The sequence below is a fragment of the Dasypus novemcinctus genome, unplaced genomic scaffold (genome assembly GCF_030445035.2).
Source record: "Dasypus novemcinctus isolate mDasNov1 unplaced genomic scaffold, mDasNov1.1.hap2 scaffold_329, whole genome shotgun sequence".
NCBI classification, from domain to species: domain Eukaryota; kingdom Metazoa; phylum Chordata; class Mammalia; order Cingulata; family Dasypodidae; genus Dasypus; species Dasypus novemcinctus.
The window spans coordinates 33547-50777 of NW_026688293.1; the positions used below are offsets into that span (position 1 = coordinate 33547).

At 41.2% G+C, this 17231-nt stretch overlaps 1 long non-coding RNA gene across 1 annotated transcript in view; it reads right to left on the minus strand.

The window, feature by feature from the left end:
- LOC131277710 (uncharacterized) overlaps positions 1-10044 on the minus strand; it is a 31182-nt gene extending 21138 nt beyond the window's left edge. Inside the window, exons 1-2 of the long non-coding RNA XR_009184823.2 lie at positions 9955-10044; positions 9498-9585 (exon numbers count right to left, since the gene is read on the minus strand). This is a non-coding gene — a long non-coding RNA (uncharacterized lncRNA). The remainder of the gene's footprint in view (positions 1-9497; positions 9586-9954) is intronic.
- Between the last annotated feature and the right edge of the window lie 7187 nt (positions 10045-17231).

Below are 17231 nucleotides of genomic sequence, written 5' to 3' on the forward strand. Positions count from 1 at the left end.
TTCATTTTCCTATTAAGTGAATTTGAAAATATTCTTGGCTTCATTTTTGAAGAAGTTTTAGATAACAAAAGGGTTACACCTATGGTAGGGGAGGACCACTGGTGTGGGGTGTCTATGATGGGGGATATATGGAAGGAAGTTCATGTGGGGATATATACAAGGTATATAAATATGTTCAAATGTTCATGGGGCATTGCCACAGTGGGTAGAGATTCACACAATAACTGAAAGAATATTGAAGTCCTATCCTTGGGAGCTCTGCCACATTCTCTAACGCTACAGCAACAATCCCCCAAGGAGCAAGGACTAGTGAAAAAGGATGGCCTATTGATATACCCTTGAGATTGATGACTATGCTTATGTACTTTTTGCTCTTAAATTTGTAACTTATCCTAGTGATGTAGGATACCTAAGAAGTTATTTCCTGAGAGCCTCCATGTTACTCAAATGTGCCCTCTCCCTAAGCCAAACTCAGCATAAAAATGCATTACTTTCTCCCCCAATATGGGACATGACTCCCAGGAATGAGACTGGACACTGAACTAAAGGGAGGGAAGGTAAAGATACATGAGTTTATATGGCTAAGAGACTTCAAAGTAAGCCAGGAGGCCATCAGAGATTTACACTTAAAATGTCTCTGCAGGATGTCATAGACTGCCGAAGCAGATGCTACCACAAATAGTGGGACACTTGAGGGATCCAGAGATACCCAGCTCATATGTTCAGGGCAGATAGCTCCAGAGATTGTTGCCTGGCCACTGGGTCCTCCTTTGGAGTTTGTGCTCCCAAGTGTGACAGAGTTGGACTCAAATGTGCTTCTCTACACATGCCTCTTCTATCTCTTTTATTTGAACCTATAGTTGATGCTGGAATTGGTAGGTGTACATCCAAAAGACTTAAATTTCTGGATGGTTCATGTGTCAGCTGGGCCCTGAGACTCAGTGGAGGTGTAACACCTACTCTCCAGTTCATTGGCCTCACCCAGGACAACTAACAAGGAGGTGAGGATGGACAACCACCATACCAAGAAACTGAGAAAGTCAACAACTGCAAGCAAGAAAGTCTCATCTATTAGCCAAATGAGTTCAAAGTCACCTCTCAGGTAGAGCAGGCATCACCATTCCAGAATCCTCAGGATTGGAGAATAAAATATAGATTAGTGTGAACTTACTGGTGTTCTACTATAGATGTACTGTGGTTCTATCAGTGGAAAAACTATTCATTGATGTGGAGACAATGGCCACTGGTGGTGCTGAAGTCAGGGAGAGGGAAAAAGAGGTATAATATGGGCGCATTTTCAGGACTTGGAATAGACCTGAATGACATTGCAATGACAGATACAGGCTGTAGCATTTTGATATTATGGATGAATTCCAAAAAGAAATATCAGATTATGTATGTAAACTGATCTTTTTTAGGGGGGCATATTAAATTATGTTGGATTCATAGGTTTACTTGATTAGGTAATTATGTTAGTCACTTGTGCCAGAAGGGCATTGAGTCCCCACCCTTTGATCAGCAGGGACACAAAGATAAAAGGCAAGGCAAAGGACAGAGTTAAGTGTTCTTAATGTTGTAGTTTTGATATTGCAGTTTGATGCTGAAGCTGGAGCCCTGGGAAGCAAGGAACCCTGAACCCAGAGAGAAGCAATACCCTGGAAGGGAAGAAACACAGGAAGCCTGAACCCTTGCAGATGTCAGCAGCCATCTTGCTCCAACACGTGAAAATAGATTTTGGTGAGGGAAGTAATTTATGCTTTATGGTCTGCTATCTATAAGCTCCTACCCCAAATAAATACCCTTTGTTAAAAAAAAAATTTCTGGTATTTTACATCAGTACCCCTTTCCCTGATTAATACACAGACCATTATATATTCTGCCATAACCTACAGAATTGAGTGTGAGAGAGTATAAACTACAATGTAAACTATAACCCATGCTTAGTTGCAATGCATCAAAATCTGTTCATCAATTGTAATGAATTGTGGCACACTAGTGCAAGAAGTTAGTAATGTTGGGAACAGTGGGAGGTGTAGGGAGTAGGGCATATGGGAATCTCTCATATTTTTTAATGTAACATTTTATGTAATCTAAGGATCTTTTAAAAATAAATTTAAAAAGGACACAAAGGCCTCTGAGCTGACTACAAAGGGGTATCCAGGGATCTACCATCCCCAGAAAGGGGAGAGAGAGGGGCACTGCCTAAGGCTGATAGCTTCTGACCCACAGTTCTGGTCTGCTGTGTCCCACCAGCCCTTCCACACTGTTGTCTACCTTGGGACACTAAACAGGACTGGAGAAATCCAACATTCTCAATCTCCCTCTCTTATAGCTGGCACTGATTGTGGAGGATGTACCTTCCCAGAAAACAGGGAAGAGAGGGACAAGATCTAAGGCTGACTCAGGTTTTGACCCACAAATTTGGTCTGTTGTGTCCCACAGCCCCTTCCAGGCCAGGGAGGCCTTGCCATTGTTTGTCTTAGGAGGCTGCAAGAGAGTAAAGAAACCTGACCCTCTCAATCTCCTCTATGAACGGGGACTGATTGTTGAAGATGGAGAAGGGAGTGGAATTATTTCTTACCCAGAAAATGGGAGGGGGCTGCCAGAGAAGGCTAGAGACTTTTTTTATAAGAAAGTTCAAATTACAAGGCTCTTAGGCTCCAGGTAGGACCCTTTCAGATTGATCCAGGCTGTGTTACACCTTTGAGCAACTAACAGGGACAAGCCTAATGATCCAGGTTGAATCAAGAATCAAAGAGCAACAGTAACACACAGCCTCCTGCTACAAATCCCAACAAAAGACAAAGAAATTGAGCATCTGAGTAAACTACATACTAATCAGGTGCCTAGAATCAGCAAAAATTTATGAGCCAGAAGAAGAAAATGGAAGACATAGCCCAGGAAAAGGAATATATCAAAGTCCCAGAAGAGATGCAGGATTTGAGAGAACTAATTAACAAGATGTGTACCAATTTCCAAAATTAAATTCGTGAGTTGAAGGACAATATGGCTAAAGGGATGAATGACATCAAGAAGACGTTGAGCAAGCAAAAAACAGAATTTGAAATGTGGAACAGAAAAGCAACAGAGCTCATGGGAATGAAAGACACAATAGGTGACATCAAAAACACATTAAAGGTCTACAACAATTTCAGGCAGACTTGAAAGGACAGAAGAAAGTATAAGTGATACCAAAGACAGAACAGCTGAAACTGAAGAGAGAAAAGAACAGAGGGAGGAAAAAAACGGGAAAAAAAAATGAGCAGAGGCTCAGGGAGATGAATGACAACAGAAAACGGACAACAACATACATGTGATGGGAGTTCCAGAAAGAGAAGAGAAGGGAAAAGGATTACAAATAGTATTTAAGGGAATAGTTAAAATTTCCCAATGCTCACAAAAGGAATGACCCTGCATGTCTAAGAAGCCCACCTTATCCTAATCAGAATAAATCCAAATAGACATACTCCAAAAGATATATTATTCAGAATGTCAAAAGTCAAAGATAAAGAGAAAATTCTGAGAGCAGTAAGGGAAGCAAATCATCACATACAAGGGATGCCCAGTAATAGTATGGATTTCTCATCAGAAACCATGGAGGTAAGAAGACAGTGGTATGATGCAATAAGGAGACTGAAAGAGAAAAACTACCAGCCAAGAATTCTGCACCCAGCAAAACTGTCCTCCAAATATGAAGGTGAGTATAAAATATCCACAAACAGAAACTAAGAGAGTTTGTAAAAGAGAATCCAAATTGCAGGAAATAATAAGGAAGCCATAGAGCCTGAAAGAAAAAGAAGAGAAAGGCCTGGAGGAGAGTAGAGACAAAAGAAGAGCAGAAAGGATAACCAAGAGAAAAAAGACACCAAAATATGACATGACACATGAAAACCAAAGAATAAAATGTAGGAAGTAAACAATGCATTTACAGTCCTATCATTGATTGTTAATGGATTAAATGCACCAAACAAAAGATATAGATTGACAGGATGGATAATAAACACATAAGCCATCCATATGCTGCTTACAAGAGACCCACCTTTGACTCACAGATACAAACCAGCTATAAGTAAAAAGTTGGAAAAAGATACTCCATGCAAATAGTAACCAAAAAAGAGCAGGGACAGCTATACTATTATTAGACAAAGCAGACTTGAAGTGAAAAAAAGTTATGAGTCAGAGAAGGCCATTATATATTAATTAAAAGGACAACCCACAATATATTTATGCACCTAACCACGGTGCCCCAAAATACATAAGACAAACTCTGTCAAAACTGAAGGGAGAAACAAGCATCTGTACAATAATCACTGGAGACTCTAATACACCACTCACATTATGAGACAGAACAACTGGACAGAAGATCAACAAGGAAACAGAGAACTTAAAGAACTATAAATGAGTTAGACCTAATGATACACAGAATGCTGCATCCAAATGCAGCAAGTTATACATTCTTCTCACGTGCCCATGGACCCTTCACCAGGATACACCACATGTAGGGCACACTGTAGGTCTCAATACATATGAAAAGACTGAAATTATACAAAGCACCTTCTTAGATCATAATGGAATGAAATTGGAAATCAAGAATAGACAGGAAAAAGGTAACTTTGCAACTGTGTAGAGTCTAAACAACACACTCTTAAATGATCAGTAGATCAAAGAAGAAATTGCAAGTGAAATCAGTAAATGTATAGACAAATGAAAATGAGAACACAAATTATGAAAACTTAAGGGATACAGCAAAGCCAGTCTGGAGAGGGAAATTTATAGCCCTAAACACCTATATTAAAAAAGAAGAAAGTGCTAAACTCAAAGACTTAACTGAACACCTAGAGAAATTGGAAAAAGAACAGCAAACCAATCCTCAAAGCAAACAAAAGGAAAGAAATAATAAAGATTAGAGCAGAAATAAATGAAATTGAGAACAACAACAACAACAAAAAATAGATAAAATCAAAACCAACAGCTGGTCCTTTGAGAAGATCAGTAAAATTGACAAATCGCTAGCAAGATTAACAAAGGAGAAAAATAGGCAAATAAATACAATCAGAAATGAAAGGAGGGAAGTAATGACTGACCCCACAGAAATAAAAAGAATCAAAAGACGATATTATGAGAAACTGTATGCCAACAATGACAACCTAGAAATGGGAAAATTCCTAGAAAGGCACAACCAACCTACACTGACACTACAAGAAATACAAGAATTAACAAACCAACCACATTTAAAGAGACTGAATCCATCATCAAACACCTCCCAACAAGGAAAAGCTCAGGGCCAGATGACTTCAGAGACAAATTCAACCAAACATTTCAAAAAGAATTAACAACAATCCTGTTTAAACTCTTCCAACATGATGAAGAGGAGGGAAAATTACCCCACTCTTTTTATGAAGCCAACATCTCCCTAACACCAAAGCCAGATAAAGACACTACACGGAAAGAAAAGTACAGACCAATCTCTTCAATGAACACAGAGATGCAAAAATTCTCAACAAAATATTGACAAATTGAATCCAGCAGCATTATTGAAGACTTACACATCACAACCAAGGGGGATTTGTTCCTGGTTGCAAGGTTAGCTCAACATTAAAAAAACCATCAACATAATACACCACATTAAAAAAAATTGAAGGGAAAAAACACATGGTGATCACAATAGACACAGAAAAGGCATTTGACAGAATCCAGCATTCTTTCTTGGTAAAAAAAAAAAACACTTCAAAAGGTATGAATAGAAGGAAAATGCCACAATATGATAAAAGGCAAATATGAAAAACCCACAGCCAACATTGTACTCAGTGGGGAAAGTTTGAAAGCTTTCCATCTAAGATCAGGAACAAGACAAGGATGCCTACTATCATCATTGCTATTCAACGTTGTACTACAAGTTCTAGCTAGAGTAATTAGAGAAGAAAAAAAATTAAAGGCATCCAAATAGAAAAAGGGGACATAAAACTTGCACTATCAGCAGATGACATGATCCTATGTTTAGAAAATTCTGAAATGTCTACAACAAAGCTACTTGACATAAGAAATGAGTTCAGCAGAGTGGCAGAATACAAGATCCACATGCAGAAATCAGTGTTCTTGTACAGTAGTACTGCATAATCAGAGGAGAAATCAGGGGAAAATTCCATTTACAATAGTAACAAAAAGATTCAATATGTAGGCATCAACTTAGTCAAAGAAGTACAGGACCTAGATGCAGAAAACTACAAAACAGTGGTAAAAGAAATTTAAAATGACCTAAACAAATGGAATGACACTCTGTGTTCATTTACTCTAAGACTAAATATCATGAAGATGTCAATCCAACCTAAACTGATTTATAGACTCAATGTAATACCAATAAAAATTCCAACAGCCTACTTGACAGAAATAGAAAAGGCAATTACCAAATTCATTTGGAAGGGAAAATGCACTCAAGTAACCAAAAGCATTCTAAAAAAGAAGAGCAACATGGGAGGAATTTCAATGCCAGACCTTGAAACATATTACAAAGCTACAGTGGCCAAAACAGCATGGCACTGGCATAAAGAGAGACTCATGGATCAGTATTATGGAATTTAGAGTCCAGAAATAAACCCCCACCTCCATGGTCAACTAGTTTTTCAGACACCCACCAAATCCATGTTAATGGGGAAAAAGTCCCTTCAATAAATGGTGCTGGGAGACCTGGATATCTACAACCAAAAGAATGGAATGGAACCCCTATCTTACATCCCATACAAGAATCAACTGAAAATGGATCAGAGACCTAGATATAAAAGCACCATAAAACTGCTTGAAGAAAATGTAGGGAAACATCTTAAAGACCTTGTGCTACATGGTGGTTTCTTGGACCTTACATCCAAAGCACACAAAACAAAAGAAAAAATGGATAAATGGGACCTCCTCAAAATTAAACACATGTACACCTCACAGGACTTTGTCAAAAGGGTGAAAAGGCAGCTGCCTCAGCAGAAGGAAATACTTGGAAATCACATGTCCAATAAGGGATTAAGATCCCTGATATGTAAAGAGATGTTACAACTCAAAAATAAAAAAAGACTCAATTAAATGCAAAAGACATGAATAGATATTTGTCCAAAGAAGAAATACAAATGGTGAGAAAACATGTGAAAAAATGTTCAATATGAGTAATGATTAGGGAAATGCAAATCATACTTAAGAGATATCTTTTCACACCTATCAGAATGGCCACAATTAAAAAGTCAGAGAACTACAAATGTTGGAGAGGATGTGGAGAGATAGGAACTCTTACTCACAATTGGTGGGAATGCAGAATGGTACAGCCCCTGTGGAGGACTGTTGGGCAGTTCCTAAAGAAGTTGAATATAGGGAAGCAGACTTGGCCCAGTGGTTAGGGCATCCATCTACCACATGGGAGTTCTGTGGTTCAAACCCCGGGCCTCCTCAACCCATGTGGAGCTGGCCCATGTGCAGTGCTGATGCACACAAGAAGTGCCCTGCCCGCAGGAGTGTCCCCCATATAGGGGAGCCCCATGTGCAAGGAGTGCACCCCAGAAGAGCTGCCCAGTGCAAAAGAAAGTGCAGCCTGCCTAAGAATGGTGCTGCACACATGGAGACCTGACACAACAAGATGATGCAACAAAAAGAAACACAGATTCCCATGCTGCTGACAACAACAGACGTGGACAAAGAAGAATATGCAGCAAATAGGCACAGAGAACAGACAACTGGGGCAGGGCGGGGATGAGGGGAGAGAAATAAATAAATAAAAATGCCAGTGACCCAGCACTATCACTATTGGGTCTACACCCAGAATTGAAAGCAGTGATACAAATACACATCTGCACACTCATGTTCATAGCAGTGCTAGTCACAATGTCAAAAGCTGGAAAGAACCCAGGTGTCCATCAACTGACAAATGGATAAACAAACAGTGGTATAGTCCCACAATGGAATATTATGCAGTATTCAAGAAGAAATGGGCAAGCGGATTTGGCCAGACAGATAGGGCATCTGCCTACCACATAGGAGGTCCAAGGTTCAAACCCAGGGCCTCCTGATCCATGTGATGAACTGACCCATACACAGTGCTGATTTTCCCAAAGAGTGCTGCGGCACGCAGGGGTGTCCCCCGCATAAGGGAGCCCCACGTGCAAGGAGTGCACCCCATGAGGAGAGCCACCCAGCACAAAAGAAAGTGCAGCCTGCCCAGGAGTGGTGCCACACACATGGAGAGCTGACAGAACAAGATGATGCAACAAAATGAGGCACAGATTCTGGGTGTCACTGACAAGAGTACCAGTGGAAACAAGAAGAACACACAGCAAATGGACACAGAGAGCAGACAACTGGGGGTGGGGTGCAGAAGGGAAGAATAATAAATAAAAAATAAATCTTAAAAAAAAATAGAAAAGAAGTCCTAAAACATTTGACAACATCAATGAACCTGGAGGACATTATGTTGAGTGAAGCAAACCAGACACAAAAGGATAAATACAATAAATAGAGGATCGCTATGAACTAAATATATTGTATAACATTGTATGATCCCATTTACATAAAATGTAAATGTAAATCAATTTACAGAGGGGAAATAAAAGTATCTGTGCAAGAATAGCCAAAAAGGGGAGCTGTGAACAGTAGGAAGCACAGATGGAGAAGTGATGGATTTACTTTTTAAATTATTATTCAAATTAAGAAAATGCTCTAGTAATGATGGAGGTGATGAATGCACAACTATGTGATGCTGCCAAACACCACTGATTGTGCAGTGAACTATATGCTTTGTTGATACATATAGATAAAAATGATTTGTTAAAAAAAATGACAAACAGCACTTAAAAATGGGAAACTATGTAAATAACACTTTCACCAGAGAAGAAACATGCAATTCTTTTCATCACTAGGGAAATACAAATTAAAATCTGCTATGACATCATATAGACATAGTAAAATGGCTAATATCAAGAAAGATAATACCAACTGTTAAAGAAGATGTGGAAAACCTGGAGCCCTCATACCTTTCTAGTTAGAATGCCAAAAGGTGCTACCACTTTGGGAAACATTTTGTCAGTTTCTTAAAAATATAAACTGGGAAACGGACTTGGCCCAGTGGTTAGGGCGTCCGTCTACCACATGGGAGGTCCGCGGTTCAAACCCCAGGCCTCCTTGACCCGTGTGGAGCTGGCCCATGTGCAGTGCTGATGCGCACAAGGAGTGCCCTGCCACGCAGGGGTTTCTCCCGCATAGGGGAGCCCCACGCGCAAGGAGTGTGCCCCACAAGGAGAGCTGCCCAGGGCGAAAGAAAGTACAGCCTGCCCAGGAATGGCGCCGCCCACACTTCCCCTCCCACTGACGACAACAGAAGCGGACAAAGAAACAAGATGCAGCAAATAGACACAGAGAACAGACAACCGGGGGAGGGGGGGATTAAATAAATAAATACATCTTTAAAAAAAAAAAAAAATATATATATATATATATATATATATATATATATATATATATAAACTTACATCATTGTTGCTAGTTCCACTCCGAGACATCTATCCAAGACAAACTGCTGTACCATGATTCCCACAGCAAAGTTCATGGCCGTCAAAACTGGGGAAAAAAATACAAATGCCTATCAACTGGGGCTTGGATAAGAGAAGGTGGTACATCGTAAATAGCTCTGCAGCTCTAACGAGGTAATTTCATTCAACTAACTTTCACAGAATAAACAAGTTATCCGTGTCTGGAAAAATGCCAAAGACTGAAGCAGGCCCCAGGCCCCCGGCCGCCCACAGGCCCCGTGAAGGCAGCCCCCAACCGCACAGCGGGAGCTTTGGCGGCAGCGCGGGCCAGGCGCATCCTCAGCGCAGCGCGGGGACCGCCGCTTGCCCGCTTTTCCGTGCTGCCGGCGGCCCCCGCAGCCCTGCGCCCCGCGCCCTGGCCGGCCCCGCCGCCCCCGGGTGGGGTCCGCACACGTACCGAGCTCCGAGCCAGGAGCAGGCCGGCGTCTGAGAAGGGACCATGCGCTCCACCTGAGGGTTCCGGGCCAGCGCTTGCTGCCAGGAGCGGAGTCTCGGCCCCGCCCAAGCATCAGGACGCCGCTGGGACTGGAACCCCTGAGGGTCCGAAAGGTGCAGCCGCTGCGCCTCGTGCTGGGCGGGGCCTCAGGGGGCGGGGCTGAGCGGTGGGGAAAGCGGCTGCGTGGCCAGCAGCTGGGCTGAGCGCCCGCCACGCCCCCCTGCCGCGGCCCGAGGCGGACCCGCGCACGTAGGGCTCCTGCGCGCTCCCGTCCCACTAGACTTCGGGGCCCCTACCTGCGTGCTCCGGGAGGAGGGTCTCCCCACCCCCCGAGATCCGGCCAGCGCCCGGCATCCACGTGGATACCCCTGGCCAGGAATGGGGACGCCTCCTGGGAGGAGCTGCCAGCCACCCCCCCACCCCCCACCCCCTACCCCCTGTTGTGAGATAAATATTCTTCTACATCACAGAAGACTGAAGCTCAGGGTGCAGCCCAATAAAGGGAGCGCAGGAGGTGCGCTGGGTGGGGGGGGGGAGCGGGGAGTCTCATTGTAAACAGATGGTTACTGGCCCCTTTTTAACTAACAGGTCATGATTCTAGGACCCAAGATTATAAAAATAGTTAAAATGAACAGAATTATTGTAGTTTCCCAAGATACGCAGGATTTTAGAGTGGAAAATCTTCAAGGGAAATTAAGACCTATGAAATGCTATGGTTATAAGTGAATCAACACTTGGAATATTTTAGAGCAATACTTGGGACAAACTATCAGTAATTCATCTTTTAGGACTTTTGTACTCACTCCAAACAGATTACTCCTGTAATGCTAAAAAACTATCATATAAATGGAAACTTTAAAAAAATTTTTTGTCTTTTTTTATGCTACCCTGAGCACAAATGTTACATTAAAAATATAAGGTTCCCACCCCCCTACCCCCCACTATACTATGCAAATAAAGACAGACAGAATGAGGATTAATGGCTGGCAGGGGTTGAGGGGAGTGGGGAAGGTGGAGTAACTCCTTTTGGGTCTATGAGTTTTCCTTCAGAATGGATAAAAATGTTCTGAAATTAGATAAATTTTATGCACAACATAGTAAATGTACTAAATGCCACAGAATGTACTGTTAAAATCATTAATTTTATGTTATGTCACTTTCACCTAACAAAAAATATACAGATAATGTGAAGTGGAGGAAAAAGAAACTCATAATTATAATGCTCTTATAGTGCTTGAAAGGAACACTTTCTTTCTACTATATCTCTCACCTGCACGGTTCTGAGTTGTCACCTGCTGATGGAAGAGTTCCATGCCATCCAAAAGGACAAGGTGTGTCTACATTGCAAAGGATCCACAAAAATCCTGACTGGTTCCTGTTCAAGAAATAGGTTTCTCTAGTTCTAAAAATGACTAAAAGCTAGGGTATTAAGTTAAACAAGTATTATCAACACAGACATACTCAAGATGAATTAGGAGGAAAAAGGAATTTTGCAATTGAGCAAGTCTCTTGCTAGATTTCATTACCAGTATCAATTAAAGCATTTTTTCTTTTCTGCTCTAGTACAGAACCTGGTCAGAGGGTTTTTCTCCTAGCTCACTTAAGCTTCCCCTCTTCTATTAGTGCCTTTGCAGGGTTCTCTCTGACCACATGAACCTTCCCTGCCATTATTTATGTCCCATTTCTCCCCTCCTCCCTTCAGTTCCTCCTCCCCCTCCTCCCTCTCCTCCTCCTGCCTCTTCTCTCTCTTCTCTCAGGCTTTTCTAAACCACAAGAGGCCATGGCCTCATTTCCATTGTCATAGAACCCTCAAATCCCAAAGAACTGCAGAATCACTCATCAAAGTTGGCAAGTTTTTTATTTTACTTGTGTAGAAGACATGATCTTTTTTGGTTACTGTTAGCATGGAGTATCTTTTTCAAAGATTTCACTTTCAGGCAGTTTTTATCCCTGGATCTAAGGTGAGTCTCTTGTAGGCAGCACATGGATGGCTCATGTTTTTCCATCCATTCTGTCAGCCTGTATCTTTTTTTTTAAGATTTATTTTATTTATTCCTATCCCCTTCCACCTCCATTGTCTGCTCTCTGTGTCCATTTGCTGTGTGTTCTTCTGTGTCTGCTTGCATTATCTGGCAGCACTGGGACATTCTTTTTTTTTTTTTTCATCATCTTGCTGTGTCAGCTCTCCATGTGCAGTGCCACTCCTGGGTGAGCTGCACTTTTTTTTCACATGGGGCAGCTCTCCTTGTGGGGTGCACTCCTTACACATAAGGCACCGCTATGCAGGGGCATCCCTGCATGGCAGAGCACTCCTTGAGTGCAGCAACACTGCACGTGGGCCAGCTTACCACACAGGTCAGGAGGCCCTGGGGATTGAACCCTGGGCCCTCCATGTGGTAGATGGATTCTCTAGCAGGTGAGCCATGTCTGCTTCCCAGCCTATATCTTTTGATTGGGGAGTTTAATCTATTCACATTCAATGTTATTACTGTAAATGCATTATTTACTTCTATCATTTTATTCTTTGGTTTTCATATGTCATGTCTTATTTCTGTCTGTATTTTCACTCTCTTGATTATCCTTTCTGCTATTCTTTCTTCTATAATCTCTTCCAAACCTCTGTCTCCTGTCTTTTTCTGTCAGGTGGTAAGGTCTCCTTTAATATTTCCTACAAAATGGAATCATTTTTATGAATTCTCTTAATTTCTGTTTTCTTTGTATTTTAAATGCACCTTTCATATTTGAAGGCCAATTTTGGTGGATAAAGATTTCTCAGCTGGCAGTTTTTCTCTTTTAGTATCCTAATTACATCATGCCATTGTCTTCTCTTCTTCAAGTTCTGATGAGAAATCCACAAAAAAAATCTTTCTGGGCATCCATTGTATGTGATAGTTTGCTTCTCCATTGCTGTTGTCAGAATTTTCTCTTTATCTTTGACATTTGGCAATTGGAGTAGTCCTGTTAGACCTACTATGAATCTGAATAGACCTATTGGAGTAGGTCTATTCACATTTATTCTGATTGGGGTACACTGTGCTTCCTGGACATGCAAGATCATTACTTTCATAAGGGTTGGGAAATTTTCAGCTCTTATTACCTCAGATACTCTTTCTACTCCTTTCCCTTCTCTTCCCCTTCTGGAACTGACATGACACGCATGTGGTTGTGTTTTCTGTTATCACTCAACTCCCTGAGCCCTTGCTCAATTTTTCACACTCTTTTCTATTTCTGTTCTTTTCTTTCTTCCATTTCTGCTGTTCTGTCTTCTGCATCACTTACTGTTTCTTCTGTCATTTCAAACTTGCTGTTGTATGCCTCTAATGTTTTGTTGTTGTTGTTGTTTTGTTTGTTTCCTCTTAAAGGGGTACTGACAATTGAACCCAGGACCTTGTGCATTGTAAGCAGATGCCCAACCACTGAGCTACATCTGCTCTGCAGTGAGAGTTCATTTTTTCATTTGTTGTTTTTAGAAGGTGCCAGGGATCAAACCTGGGACCTTGTACATGAAAAGTAGATCCTCAACCACGTGAGCTACAACTGCTGCCCTCTAATTTGTTTTTTATCCCACTTTTGTGTCTTTCATTACCCTGAGTTCTGTTACTTTTCTATTCAGGCTTCCAAATTCTTCTTTGTGCTCACTTGTCTTTTTTATATCTTTTATCTTTTTATCCATATCATATTTCAATTCATTAATTTGATTTTGGAAGTTTGTGTGCATCTCCTTGGTTAGTTGTCTGAAATCCTGTGTCTCTTCTGGGGACTTTGATAGATTCCTTTTCTTGGGTCATTTCTTCTCTTTTCTCAGAATGACTTGTAACTTTTTCCTGATGTCTAGGCATCTGATTTGAATGGTGAGTTTACTCAGACGCTCACTTTCCTTTCATAGGGATTTAGCGGCAGGAGGCTGTGTGTTACTGGTGTCCTTGATTCTTGGTTCAACTTGTTCTGGGTCTTAGGATAGTCCCTGTTAGTTGCTCAGATCTAGGCCCTGAGCAGAGTAATGTGTTGCAGACCTGCTTCCTAGGCCCTTGGGGAGGGAGACTGTAAAGACCAGAAAATGCCTCTCTTGCTTATTTGTGTTCCTTATATGCTTTTCCTTGGTCCAGCCATGGCACTCTTTGTCAGCCTTCTCAATTCAAAGCCTGGTCAGAGTGTGTTTACATCCACCAGACCAGATCACAGTGATAGAGGATCCTGCCTGGAGGCTAAGAGCCCCCTAATTCAAACAGTCAGTCCTGGTCGATAGAGAGGGCAATTAGTCCCCTGCTGGCTCCCAGGCAAACAATAGCAGGGCCCCACCCAGGCTGCAGGAGCTCAAGGGCACAGCAGACCAAAGCTGTGGGTCAAAAGCAGCCAGCCTTAGGCTTTGTTGCTCTCTCCTCACTTCTGGGAGGTGGGTCCCCCTTTGTAGCCAGTGGCCCTGAGGCCTGAGAATTCAAAGTATCTATATGGTGGGGGTGGATACTGGCAACTGCAACATGTACTCATAGTTTTGCCACCATGGTTCTTTTCTTTTCCATTGCCCCTCTATCTGCTGGGTGGTGTCCAGGCTTCCCCTGGGGTCCTGACCCCTAGAAGTTTCTTTCCAGGCCATTTCTGCCTGTCCTCTAGCTATTTTTCTGGAAGAGAAGAGTCCTCTGTCTTGCTAATCTGCCATCTTCCCAGAAGAATCATTGTAAAGTAATAGAAGCCATTTGAGTTCACAAGATTTCAATAAAGATAATAATAATGAATATGTATTCAGACTATTTGTACCCCATCTTTCCGTAATGGTTTTTTAGTATATGCACAAACACATATTTATAGAAATAATTATAAAATTCTCTTGAAACTAAAGCACTAAAGAAGTTAAAGCCATAAAGAAGGCAAAAGTAAACATTCTCACAAAGAGAGTTAATACAAATTGCATCAAATTTGACTGAATTAGTGTTCAGGGCAAAGTGAGAATTGTGGACATTTGAAATACTGATTTCCAAACTGATTTTTCACTTAATGATTTTTTTATTGCTTTCTGGGTCCCATTGGAAAGGTGAGTTGTCAGAGGGTATCTTTGGTGTTGGGGATTGCATAATGTCCCCCACAAAAGGTATGTTCAGGTTCCAACCCCTGGTCTGTGGGTGGGAACACTTTTGTAAATAGGACCTTTGAATATATGGGCCTTAAATCCAGTGTCGCTGAAGTCCTTATAAGCAAAGCAAATGGATGTGGAAAGGAAACTCTGGAAGCAGCCTGAAGCTGGAAGTCAACAGAACCCAGAAGAGAAAGGAGAAGATGCAGCCATATGCATCAGCACATGACAGAAAAGCCAAGGAGCACCAACATGGCTGGTGAGTTCTAAGTACTGACTCTGGGAGGAAGCAAGCCTTCTGGCCTCTGAAACCTTGAGTCTGTAAATCCCTGTTGGTAAGCCAACCCATTATATGGAATCCGTTACAGCAGGAGGAAATTAATGCAGGAGTCATGGAAGAAACTGAGAGTACACAGTTCTGACCCTCAGCCCCTTCCATCAGGGCAGCCATGCTTTTATCATTTTTTGTTAAATATTTCTCAGGCTAAAAAGCAATTACATATTTGTTTTTCACAGAGAAGGAAACATACCATTCTTAAGAAAAAGTTTTCCTGATGCAAGAATGCTGAAAGTGATAGCTTTTACAGGGATAATTAAATAACATATAACTGTTATTAGAGACAATTAATAAAAAAGAACAATAATAAAAAAGATAAATTTTTTTTAAGCAAATAACCCTTTCTTGGTAAATAAAAAACAAAACTATAATTTAAAAACATTGTGGCAGGAGGTTAAACTGTGGTCCAGGTATATAATATTTTAGTGGTCAGTGGAAAATGAAGAAGCCAATATATATGACTTACATCAAGGATTCTGAACCTTTCAATTATTGAATTCATTACAGTCTCCCAACAGAAAGGTTCGATATTTATTGTACATGAAAATCTTGTAGGAAACATATTTAAAATACTATTTTCTATACCTTATACTCAGATATTTTTATCTGTGATTTGGTGTGGAGAACCAGAAATCTGTATTTTATTTAAAATATATTAGTTTTCTTGATTAGATACATGAACATAATGAAAATATCTATCTAGAATAATCTCATGATCACTACTGTCCCATCAGCCTAGTTTACTCTGCCACTCTTTCAAATTATTATTATTATGAATTTCTTAACTCTATCCAGAAAGTTTGTCCTAAGGTAAGAATTCATTTTAAACACAACCCTTTTTTCCTACTATTATATGTATTGGATGTTTTGAATTGTACCACATTGATTGCATTCCTTTTCCTATATGGATATATTGTCATTTCCTTTTCCTGTGTTTTCCATGGGGTTAAAATGCAACATCCTTAATATATAAAATCATGTTTCATTTGGTACCAACTTAACTTTCATGACATGTACATATACTTTACCTATACCTCTACAAACAGAGAGGGAGACTTCATAACAATAAAAGGATAAACCTAAAGGAAAGATATGACATCTGTAAATATATGCTCATTTAACACCTAAGATTCCATTTAATACCTAAAGTAAAAAAAAAAATTTGACTCCTATCTGAGGGATATCCCTGTCAAGGGGGGGAGGGGGAAGCTTGTTTTCGATTGATCTGCCAAACTCAGATCCTTACACTATGCTCCAAAATTCAGAGCACTTATCCTGACTGTTTTAATCATATGTTTACAAAGTTTGGGTCACCAAGAGCATGTTCTTCCCCTGAATGTAAAGCATATACTAGTTGATATCCAATGATTATTTTGGAGTGTATGAACAAATGAATGACTGAATGAATGGATGGCTCACCAGGCAGAGGTGAAGAAATAGGAGAGTAGAGCATATTGTCAGAACTTTAGGTTTTCCCAAATGCTTTTGTGTGGGAGGAAGGGCACCCGGCTTGCCACAGTAGCAAATGGTGCGGCAAGAAGTGATACCGCCTCTGCCCACTGGGCCTAGATAAGGTGACCATGCCTGACTAGGCCTTTGCTGCTAATGGCTGGCCGGCGCTGCCCTCCCCCTTTTTATCTCCCGCCTAACCCAACATCCGGCCAGCTCTCACTCCCCCTTTCCCCTCCCCTATTCCAAACCTCTCAGCCAGCCCTCTGCCTAGCAACCGCTTACAATCACCTATCAGGAAGCAGTACCCGCCCGCACCTATCAAATCCCTCCACGCAGTCCCTAACCCTATAAAGCTGTGTCCCCTTCCGCAATAAACTGGAC